This window comes from Eulemur rufifrons, chromosome 6, assembly GCF_041146395.1.
Source record: "Eulemur rufifrons isolate Redbay chromosome 6, OSU_ERuf_1, whole genome shotgun sequence".
Taxonomy (NCBI): Eukaryota; Metazoa; Chordata; class Mammalia; order Primates; family Lemuridae; genus Eulemur; species Eulemur rufifrons.
In genome coordinates this window covers 17,273,950-17,285,259 of record NC_090988.1, presented here as the reverse complement: position 1 = coordinate 17,285,259, position 11,310 = coordinate 17,273,950, and positions in this window count along the sequence as shown.

Sequence of the window (11,310 nt, the reverse complement as noted above, 5' to 3'; positions counted from 1 at the left end):
ACTTCAAATGTCAGAATGATCAGATAATTATAATAATAACTAATATTTTACAGATAGAGTATTTGTATGCACCAGACACTGTTGTGTTTCATGTACTGAGTCATTGAACACTCACAGAAACCTATGAGATAGTATTATTCTTGTCTGCGATGAGCTTAAGTACCTTGCCTGAGGTTACAGACTGGTAGGTTGAACACGAGCATTCTGAATACGGAGTTCATATTATAAACTACCACACTGTAGGGCCTCCAATGTCATAATTTATGAAACATTTAAAGAAATAAAAATGGATACTATTTCCACATTTTAACATTATTTTTAATTGTAGTGACATACACACAACACAAAATTTACCATCTTAACCACTTTTAAATGTACAATTCAGTGGTATTATGTACATTTACGTTATTGTGTAACCACCACCACTATCTATCTCCAGAACTGTTTTCACCTTGTAAAACTGAAACTCTGTACCCATTAAACAATGACCCCCTATTTCTCCCTTCCCCCAGTCTCTGGAAACCACCATTCTACTTTCTGTCTCTATAAATTAGATTACTCTAGATACCTCCTGTAAGCGGAATTGTACAGTAGTTGTCTTTTTGTGTATAGTGTCTTCAAGGTTCATGCATGTTGTAGCATGGGTCAGAATTTCCTTCCTTTGTAAGGCTGAATAATACTCCCTTGTTTATACCACGTTTTGTTCATTCATCCGTTGAAGGACATTTGGGTTACCACTATCTTTTGGCTATTGTGAATAAGGCTGCTATGAACACAGGTGTACAAGTATCTCTTTGAGACGCTGCTTTCAATTCTTTGGGGTATATGCCCAGAGTGGAATTGCTGGATCATATGGTAATTCTACTTTTAATTTTTTGAGGAACTGCCATTTGTTTTCCGTCGAGGCTGCATCCGTTTCACATTCCCATCAATAGGACACAAGAGTTCCAATTTCTCTACCTCCTCACCAGCACTTGTTATTTTCTGTTAAAAATAGATATTTTGATAATCAAGCAAAAATGATAGGCGTTTTTAGAAGAGTCAAATAGGACTCTTAGAAATAAAAACCGGCTGGGAACAGTGGCAGACACCTGTAATCCCAGCACTCTGGGAGGCCAAGGTGGGAGGAATGCTTGAGCCCAGGAGTTGAAGACCAGCCTGGGCAACATAGCAAGACCCCATCTCTACAAAAAATTTAAAAATTAACCATACGTGGTGGTGCTCACCTGTAGTTCCAGCTACTCAGGAGGCTGAGGCAGGAGGATCACTTGAGCCTAGGAGTTCAAGGCTGCAGTGAGCTGTGATTGTGCCACCACACTCCAGCCTGGGTGACAGAGCAAGGCCCTGTCAAGAAGGAAGGAAGGAAGGAAGGAACAAAGGAAGGAAGGAAGGAAGGAAGGAAAGAGAGAAAGACTAGTTTTTAAAATGGAAAACTGAGTAGATGGGGTAAATAGCATTTAAGACACAAATTAAGAAAGAATGAATGAATTTGAAGATAGATTGAAGAAGTTACTAAATTTACGACAGACATAAATAAGGAGATAAAAAATACGAAAACAAAACCATGAACAATGGAGGCTAGAAAGGTAAGGTCTAACATATCCAGTGTTCCAGAGAGAATGGAGACAATGAAAGAGAGACAATATCCAAAGAGAGAATAGCTGAGAATGTTCCGGAACTGATGAAAGGTGTGAATCCCAGATACAGTAAATACCACCATAGTGTACACCCATACAACCAAGGTGGAAAAATTAGAATAAATCCACACCTAGGCATATTATAGTGAAATTGCAGAACACTAAAGATAAAAAGAAACTCTTGAAAGCATCCAGGGAGAAAGCCCACATCACCCACAGTACTGCGAAGGTACCACAATCAGACTGACGACAGACTCTCCCACAGCAATAAAGGAGCTAGACCAGGGCAGTGCACCTTCAGAGTGCCAAGAGATTATAACGGTCAATCAAGAATTGTGAACCCTACGAAACTATCTTTCAAGAATAAAGGCATTCTCAAAAACAAAAAACAAAAACAGAGTTTGCCACCACCAAACTTTCTCTAAAGAAACACCTAAAGCACATATCCCTTTTTCATTTCTTTCAATGTTTCATTTGGAAAATGAAAGGAAGAACCAAGATATAAGAAAGAATAGTGAGGCAAATGGTACAAATGTAGATAAATCTAAAACTTGGTGTATATAGCATAATAATAATCTATTTTACGGGTTAATTTTTAAAAGCCTAACTAAAATATGGAGTAACAATAACATGTAGAGTAGAAGGGGATAGATGGAGTTAAAACATTCTCAAGTTCTTAAATTGTTCAAGAGGAAGGTCAAATATTGATTAAAGTTATGTTAAAGTGTTTGTACTATATTCTAGGCGGTCAAAGGGTAACCGCCGACAGAATGGAAATAAAGTGTGTCACTTCCAAAACAATAAAAAGAAGACATAAATTAAGAAAAATCAAACAAAATCAAGCAATCTCAAAAGAAGGAGGAGGAGAACTAAGAGGAGGGAAAAGCATAAAAATGGAACAAATATAACATAAGAAGATGGTAAAAAAGAGTATAATAATCACAATAAATGTTAAACTCACCAATTAGTATGCAAAGATAGTCAAATTGGATAAAATGTGAAATCAAGCTATGTGTTATTTATAAGAGACATACACAAAACACCACAGTACAGAACCATTAAAACTAAAAAAGGTGGAAAAAGATACAAAAACCAAATTTAACCTGGGGTAGCTACATAATTATTTTTTAAATAGAGATTTGGGACAACAAGACAAAACTGACTTTAGGATAGAGTTACTACATAATCACAAAAGGCTCAGTTCCTCAGGAAGATATATTAAGTGAAAACTTGTTACAATGCCAATTATTCTGCATTTCTAACAAGCCCCAGGGGAGACTCTTGCTGCGGCTCTGCAGACCCTACTTTAGCCAAAGGTCCTTGTGCCTGCCGTGGCCCCCCTGAAAGCCATCTGTTAGCGGGTGAAGGCCATACGCTGGGGGGGGTGGGGATTCTCAGACAGTGAATAGGATATATAGAAGTAAAAGTTTATTTATTTTCCTGAAAAAGAAAGAAAGAGAGAGAGAGAAAGAGAGAGAGTGGCCACAACACACAGAGGGAGGAAAGAAATGTCCGGCCTCGAGGGAAGATGTTTGGTGTTTTTAAAGGGTAGAAATGGCCTTTTTTTCTCTCTCTCTCCTTCAAGGGACTGATAGCAAAAGTAGCTATGAAGCTGCTGTGTTGGTTTTTCCTATTTCTCACGTAGCAGATTGATAGCAGAAAATAGTTTCTTCTTACTTCTTGATAGGGGGAGGCATCTGGTACTGTCTCTTCTTGAGGAAGCAGGGGAAGTTCGCAGTGCTCCTGTCCACCAGGGAACTTTCTCAGGGCTGAGAAAGAACTCAGAGATAACAAGTTAGGCCACACGTGTTTTCACTAAACAAAGGGTGGTCGTGTTGTGAGTTTATTTCTCTTACTTTCTGTTTGACAGTTTATTTCCCACTGTTAGATAGGTTCTTAGTAAGACCACCCTTCACCATCTAAAGATGCTCTTCCTTGCAAGGCTAAGGACCCAGACACCTGCCCTCACAATCTATTCTGGCCGCAGGGGGCTGCTGTCCCTTTGGTCCGACCTCTGAGGGTCCCACCCCTTCAGGGAAAGTGGGAACGTCTGGATTCCCCCAGAGAATGGACCCAGCCCCTGCTCCCATGGAGTTTACATCCCAATTAGAGGAGATACGCAATGAACTAGTAAACAAATAGATGTTGGGTGGAGATAAATGCTTTGAAAAAAATAAAGCAGGATAAGGAGAAAGTGACCACACTGGGTAGATGCTATTGCAGATATGATGACCAAGGAAATCTGAAGAGATGACATTTGAGCAGAGACCTGACTTAAACAGGAGAATGAATCCTGTTGTTACAAGTGTCACAGCAAGTGGCCTCGAGGACAAACCGAGCGGCACATGGAGAGTTGGAGAATCAAGGTTTATTCGCTGGCGGGCTCAGAGGGGTGTCACCACCAAATTTTGAGCCCCGTCTACACAATTTTTCCCACTTTTATTAAGTTGGGGTGATCCGAGTGGTGGGGTCTCAGGTCTAATGCCTGCCAGGTGATAGGTTAGTTGATGGGCCAGGTGATAGGTTAGTGTTATGCTGATGTGCCAGGTAATAGGTTAGTTGATGTGTCAGGTGATAGGTTAGTATTATGTTGATGCCCCAGGTAATAGGTTTAGTGTTATGCTGATGCGCCAGGTAATAGGTTAGTTGATGGGCCAGCTGATAGGTTAGTGTTATGCTGATGCAGGTCTTCGGTGAGGGGTGGGGGTCTCAGGTGGCTGCTATGCCAAGTAATAGATGGAGATTTTCCTTATCACTGTGGCTATCTAGGGGAAGAGCAGTTCCTCTAGTAGAGAAACAGCATGTGCAAAGGTCCCTAGACAAGAGGATGCGGATGGTTAGAGGAGCCACAGGAGAACCATGAGGCTAGAGTGGAATGAGTCGGCGAGACTGTTAGAGAAAGACAAGATCAGAGTCCCCAGGGGCCAGAACAGCAAAATCCGCCCTCCAGTAAAGGCTGCCCTTAATCCTTTCTGGTGCTTCATTCCCTGGCCTCAGGCAGTTTCTTCACACATCTGCACTCAGCTGGAGACTTAGGGAGACCCCCTGCAGGTCTCTGGCCCTGCAAATTCTAACTGCCTGGATCTCCCTCAGATTCCCAGCACCTCTCTTCAACTCAGGGAGAGTGCTGGGCTTAGCCTGCCGCCCCTGCCACCCCCTACATTGCAGCCCGGAAATCCTCTCCAGACAGTAGGCTGGGCAATTGGAAAGCTCACCTCATTTGCCCGCACCGCCCCCGCCCCCCAATCTCGGGAATCACAGTCCTTCACTGCCTGTTGTCCAATGTCTGAAAACCATTGCATCATATGTTTTTTCCAATTTTTCAGTTGTTTAGGATGCAAAGGAAAAGGGTCCCAATGACTCCATGTTGGCCAGAGGCAGAGATGACATCATCTAATTCTGTCTTAAAAGGATCACTCTGGAAACTAGACTGTAAGGATGGCCAAGGGCAAAAGCAGGAAGACCAGAGAGGAAGCTATCGTAGGAATCCAGGCGAGCCAGTGGTGGCCTGGACCAGTGTTGTAGGGGCGGTGGTGATAGTGAGAGGGAGTTAAGTTCCCAACATGTTTTCGACATAGAACCAATGGGGGTTGCTGACAAAAAGGTTTCAGGTGTGAGAGAAAATAAGGAGTCATGGCAGATGCTAATATTTTTGGCTCGATGACTGGATGAAGGGGGAAGCCTGGGGAGAATCGGATTTGGGGACAGAAGGAGGTGAGATCATGAGTTTGGTTTTGGACAGTTGACATAGAATCATGTCTGCCAGGAAGCCATTTCTCAACACACACCACTCCTCCCATCCTCTCTCTCTGCAGCCGAGAGCCCTGCCCCACCACAGCAGGAGGGGCCGTGCTTGGTGAAGGCCACACCTGGGCTCATCTGCCACCCGCTGGCTGGGCCCCAGAGAGTCTTGCCTTAGGCAGGTCTTTTCCAACTCCAGCTACTGAACCGCTTGTCCAGACTTCTTGCTGTGGACTGTTCCCTGGCTTACAAACTACTTCAATTCATAAGGCCCACACTTTGTAGTGTTTTTTAAAGTATTTCACATCTATTGCCTCATTTAATCCTCATGAGCACATGCAGGTGTACCCATCCCCGTTTTTCAGCTTAGGGCTCTGAAGCTCAGAATGATGAGGTGGTTGCCGAAGGCCATTTTATTGGTAAATGACAGAGTGAGAAGCGGAACAAGATCCCTGGATTCTAAGTCCAGGATTGTCCTTTTCCATATCTGCTGGCAGGCAGTGGAAGGGGACTTACATCTTACCTGTTAGCACTGTCTGGGGCCTTGTTTAAGCAACGAGCTGTGAGAGGATGCCCTCTGCCCACTGTGTGCAGTTTACTGCCACGGCGTGTGCAGGTACGTTAGAGCGCCAGGGAAGGGACTGGCCACTTACCTGGGGAAGTGGGAGCATCAGGGGCCCTGAATGGGGAGGGGCTTCAGCTTTCTCTGGCTTCAACCTTAAGTCTCCTCTACAAACGACCATATGGCAAAGCCTCTCAATCTCTTGGCCTGCCCCCTCTGTGAGTTTACCTGCACTCATTTCCCGTGGCTTCCTTTCTTCTGTCTCTCTTCAGCTATCGAAGGCCAGTCATTCGACCTGGCCACTGGACCCCATCCCCTTGAGTCCACCCGAATGACACTTTCTTTCCTCTCTCTCGGCTACTGCAGACTTTTCCTCTCCACTGTCTCTTCCCCATCTGCATTTACCTTTGCTTTTATTTTTCCCATCTTTAAAAGAAAACCATCCAGCCTCCTTCCTACCTGGGCCAATGCCATTCACAGCTAGGTTACTTGAAATTGTAGCCTTGTGCACCAGTGCCAATTCCCTTCTCCCGCTGACTCTTCCACACGCTGGAATCAAGTTTCTGCCACCTCACCCACTTGGCTGATCCATCCCACTTGGGCTCGCTGAGGTCACCAGTAACCTTGGTAAGGATTGATCCTGAACTTAGGCCATCCTGCTCATAACACTCCTTGGCCTCAAAGACATCACTCTGCCTTGCCCTTGAGCCCTTCCTCATCAGTCCCCCTTTTGGCCTCCTCTTCCTCTAATTAGCCCCTGAGTGCCAGAGCCCAGAGTTCCCTCTTCCCGTGACCCAGGTCGTCCTTCCTTCCCACGGTCTGAACAGATCACTTACTCCCAAGCTGCAGACTTCTTATTGGTGACTGTCTACTCGTTTGGAGCAGAGGTACCTGTGGCATGGCCCCTTCTGTTTGGGATCTGCATTTGCACTGATGCCCCCAGCCTCCTGGAAAGCTGCACGTGGGGAATTAAAGAGTTACCAACTGGGACTCAGTCTGACCCAGGCTGGGGGTTATTGAATGCAAGGGAGGAAGGAGAGTTGAACAAAGGCAGGATTTGGAGAAAAGGAGGAAAATGAGGCCCAAAGTGTCTATCAAAAGAAATCCTTTCAGTTCCTTTAGATGCAAAGGCTTAGGCCCTTGGGGTCAGCAAAGCCCACATCTCTCTATGAAAGCAACAGAGAGAAGAGAACAAGCTTAGGGAAGGCGGGGAGTGAGGTGCAACAAGCTCCTTTTCTGACACCAGTGCAGGAGAGTGAGGGATGATTTATCCGGGTTTTGCACAAGGGCCCTTTTGACAGGCTTCCGAAGCACATATGTACACTTTTACCTTCATTTTCAGGTTTAGAGACCCCTTAAATTCCACCTGATCTGGATGCCTGCCACCAGTTCAAATTAAGGACCCTAAATTTATGTGTATTTTAGTCTTCCTTGAGTCAGCATAGGGCTGCCATGGATTCAACATAGGGTGACCCTATGTCCAGGTCTGCCCAGGACAGCCCCAGTTCCTACTCTGGTTTTGAGACACTGAGTCGCCTATCAGCCATAATGGGCGAGAAAGTAGGGCTGAAACAGAGCAAGGATGAGGACCTACCCAGGCCTGGGGACTGATCCTTACAGGGGTAGCTGCAGATTCAATGCATGGCATTCCTGGAGTGTTAACAACTCAGGCTTGGCCAGGAAACCTCAATGTCCAAAAGGTATAAAGCAGATAGAAAGGTGGCAGGAGGTCCCAGGCAACAGGAAGTACCTGAAGACAGGAGAGGGGCAGCATGGAGAATCCATGCAGGGAGGGAGCACACAGCTCGATTACTACAGTTGAGGGCTGGAGAGAGCGGGCTGGCAGGGACGTGCCGACACTGAGGACCTCCCGGCCCTCTGCCTCTCTGGGGTCCTTGATTGAGGAGGAAGAGTCTTTCCACAAGTTCTGCTGAGTAGTGTCTGGAACTCTTTGAAACGCAGTCTGAGGCGAACCCATCAAAGAGAGGAATATAGTGTGGTAAGACAGTGTGGCATGATACGTTCCAAGACATAAGCAGACACGCACACATGGGTACACATCCCCAGTTCCTTCCAGCCTGGCCTTAGGCCTAGAGCCTGGGGGAAGGGGATGTTATTGCATTTAATGGTACCAGAATCATGGCCAAGGGCATCAGTGCAGGGAGGGCCCTGGCAGTGACTCCAGTATTAAAGGGCCACCTTTCCAACTTCTCCAGAGAACGTATTGGAATGAAAACAACCTGAATGCCTATGAACATGCCAGACATTCTTAGGCATTTTACATGTGTTATCCTACCTAAGTAGGGAATGTTTTAGACACAGACTGAGGCTCAGAGAAGTAAAGAAACTTGTCCTAAGTACAGCTATCAAGAAATAAAACTGGAACCCAACTCCCAGTTAGCCAAAAAATGGAAATCCCAAACCCCAAATTATTAAACATAATTTTTATTTCATCCAAGGCAAAGCTAAATACAATTCCACAATGCAAAACACGTTGTAGAGGCAAAATAGTCTGATCATATCCATTCTGTGCTTGAACACAAGTCAGTGCTGGGGGTGTGTACGTCTGTGCCTCCCAGAGGTACCTGCACACCTGAGGCCTCTCAAGGCCCATTGCTGCATCACCTGATCTATTGTTATATAGGAAAATTGACTATGGGTATTGTTGTCATCCAAGCCAGAGGAATAAACCATGCATAAGATAGTCAAAAGCACTGCATGTCAGGTGGGAGGTGGAAGGGCAGGACTCCAACCTGGGACAAAGCAAAGTGAAGCAAGCTACAGGAGTTTCCCGAGAAGTCCCCCCTCCTGGCTCTCCTTCCCCCCGGCCTTCCGATGGCAGCTGTCTGGAACAATGAGATGGAGTCATGGAGTGATGGAATCCAACAGCACAGCTGGTCTTCCCCTCTGTGTCTTGTCCTTCCTCAGTCTCCAGGTGCCCCAACAGGTATAGCTCAGGCCAGGAAAGATGGCTCCTGAAACGTCCAGAGTCCCCCCAGTCATGCATCACCCATTGCATGCACGGCCCACCCACTCCACAGTCACGCCACCACGTGCCCGCACTGTATGCACACACGTGCGTTTCCACACACACACTCCACGTCCACGCCACACAAGCGCCACACAAGCACACCTTGCCTCCTGCATCTCAGGAGCATGCTCCTGTCCTCCTCACTCCACAAAAGCTGTTAGCCAGACGTACGTAGTCTGAGCCCCATCACTGCCTGCCCAGGCCTCTCTAGCATGGCAAGTTGACTCTGGCTGCCTTCTGCTCAGTTCCTACACGGGGAGAAACCCCAAACCTGGAATGTTGGCAGCGCAAGTTGTAATCAAGGATAGAGAGATCAGAACTTGGTCTTTGGTCTCACTGGCATGACCGTCAGTGTAACTACATGCACCCAGGTATCCCAAGATCTGCTTTGTAAATGGCTCTCTCTAGCCCACAAGCCCAGGAAACACCCTCACCTGCCCTGGAGGCCACCATCGGAGACTTGCACGCACCGAGGGTCTGCTTGGGAAAGATGGCTTTGCCCATATACATCCTAGTACAATCCACGCTAGTGTTTTTCCATGGGTGTCATGCTGGCACTGGGACAGGACCATCCTGTGTTGTGGGGACTAGGTTTAGCATTCTCAGTCCCCACCCACTAAATGCCAGTAGTGCCTCCAGGCACTGGGGCAACCAAAAATGTTCCCTTGCAGTCTCAGTCACCTCTGCAGAAAACCACCAGACAAGAGCCACGGACAAGAGGCTTTAAGCATCGGAAACAAGGTTTCTAATATTATAAAGACTAAATAATTCCAAGAGGGTGGGACGGAAAGAGAGAGAGTGTGTGTGTGTTGTAGGGATGCAACAGAGATGAGGACAGGACAGACCTGGAACAATTCCTCCGGTTATAACACCCGGCTTCCCAGATCTCTTGCCGAGCCAAAAAATATTTAGACAAAACTCGCCGAGCCTCACAACAGCCCTGTGAGGTAGGTAAGTATTATAACACCCATTTGCTAGCTGGAAAGAGCTGAGCCCAGAGAAGCGAGGTGACCCGCCGAGAAGTCAGCGGCAGACCCAGGAGAGGCAAGAGCACGGTGTCCCTCCTCTCCCCAGTCCGTAGCCTTGGCTTCCTCTCAAGACAGTAAGGTGAGTCCCAAGGTGCTCTGCCTCTTCAAATGCTGACGTTGGAGAGGGAGAAGAAAGCAGTTTTGCATGAAGGCAGCTAGAAGTTTTCTGAGCGGCTACGGCTCTGGTCTGTCTGCCCCAAAGCCGGGAAAGTCTGAAGCCCAGCCCAGGGCGGGGAGGTTGGGTGGAGAAGGACAGGAGGAGCAGAGGCAGGTCAGAGGGGGACCTTGTGAGCCCATCAGGTTGGCTAAGGGACACTGGGCACCGCCTTGGGCCCCCTGCCGGTGCTGCTGTTCCTCAGTCTCCCCCACCTCTACCTCGGGGAAGCTTGCTTGGCAGGGAGAGCCCTGAGGCGGTCTCAATACCCTCTGGAAAAGAGAGCTGCTCCCCTCCCATCCTTCCTCGGGGCCCAGAGACTAGAGTGCCAGAAATTTGATAAGGGAGCAAGGGAGCAAGGGAGCAGGAGCAGATGGTGCAGAGCCCTGTACGACGCCCCCTGCCATCCCCGGCCTCACCACCTCCGCCCCCCAGGCAACCTCGCCAGGGCCCACCAGGAGATCCCATTCCAGCATCACACCCCCTGCCTGGGACCCCCGTAGGAGCACTGGCAGATGTCTCCAAGACTCAGTCACTGGCCGAGGGGCCGTCGGCAACACGACTCCAGCCTCACGGCCCCTCCATGACCTTGGGGAGGGGAGGGCCGGGCACCCTGGCCAGTGCCACACCAGACTGCTGTTGTGCCAGCACAGAGGGCCTGGGGGAGGAGGCAGGGTAAGAGCTGGGAGTCAGGAGCTAAGGCACAGTCTAGCCCCGCACACAGGGGTGTGCAAACCAGTTCCTGGGAAAGCAGAGGTACACAAAGGTACACCGTGGGCGCCCTCTCCCTGCTCCCCCCAAGCCCAGGGCGGAAGGGGGTGGCTCAGCTGAGCAGGAAGCAGCTGGGAAACCCGAGGGCCCTTTCATCCAAAGGAAGAGGGTCCCTGAGGGGAAGGCAGGCCCGGGGCAGGGGAGAGGGAGGGCGAGGGAATGGCCAGCCAACGGCAGGTTTGACAGTGCAACCTCTCAAGCAAGAAGAGGCCACCTGCTGTTACAGAGGACCGGAAGCGCGCAGGGGAGAGCTGGGCTCGGGAGTGCCCAGGAGTGGCAATGGTCCTGCCATGCCCAGGAGAGGGCTGCCAGCATTGGTGGGGCAGGGGTGGGCATCCCGGGCAGAGAGGCCCAAGACACTGGCTCGCTACCTCTGCAGCCCGATT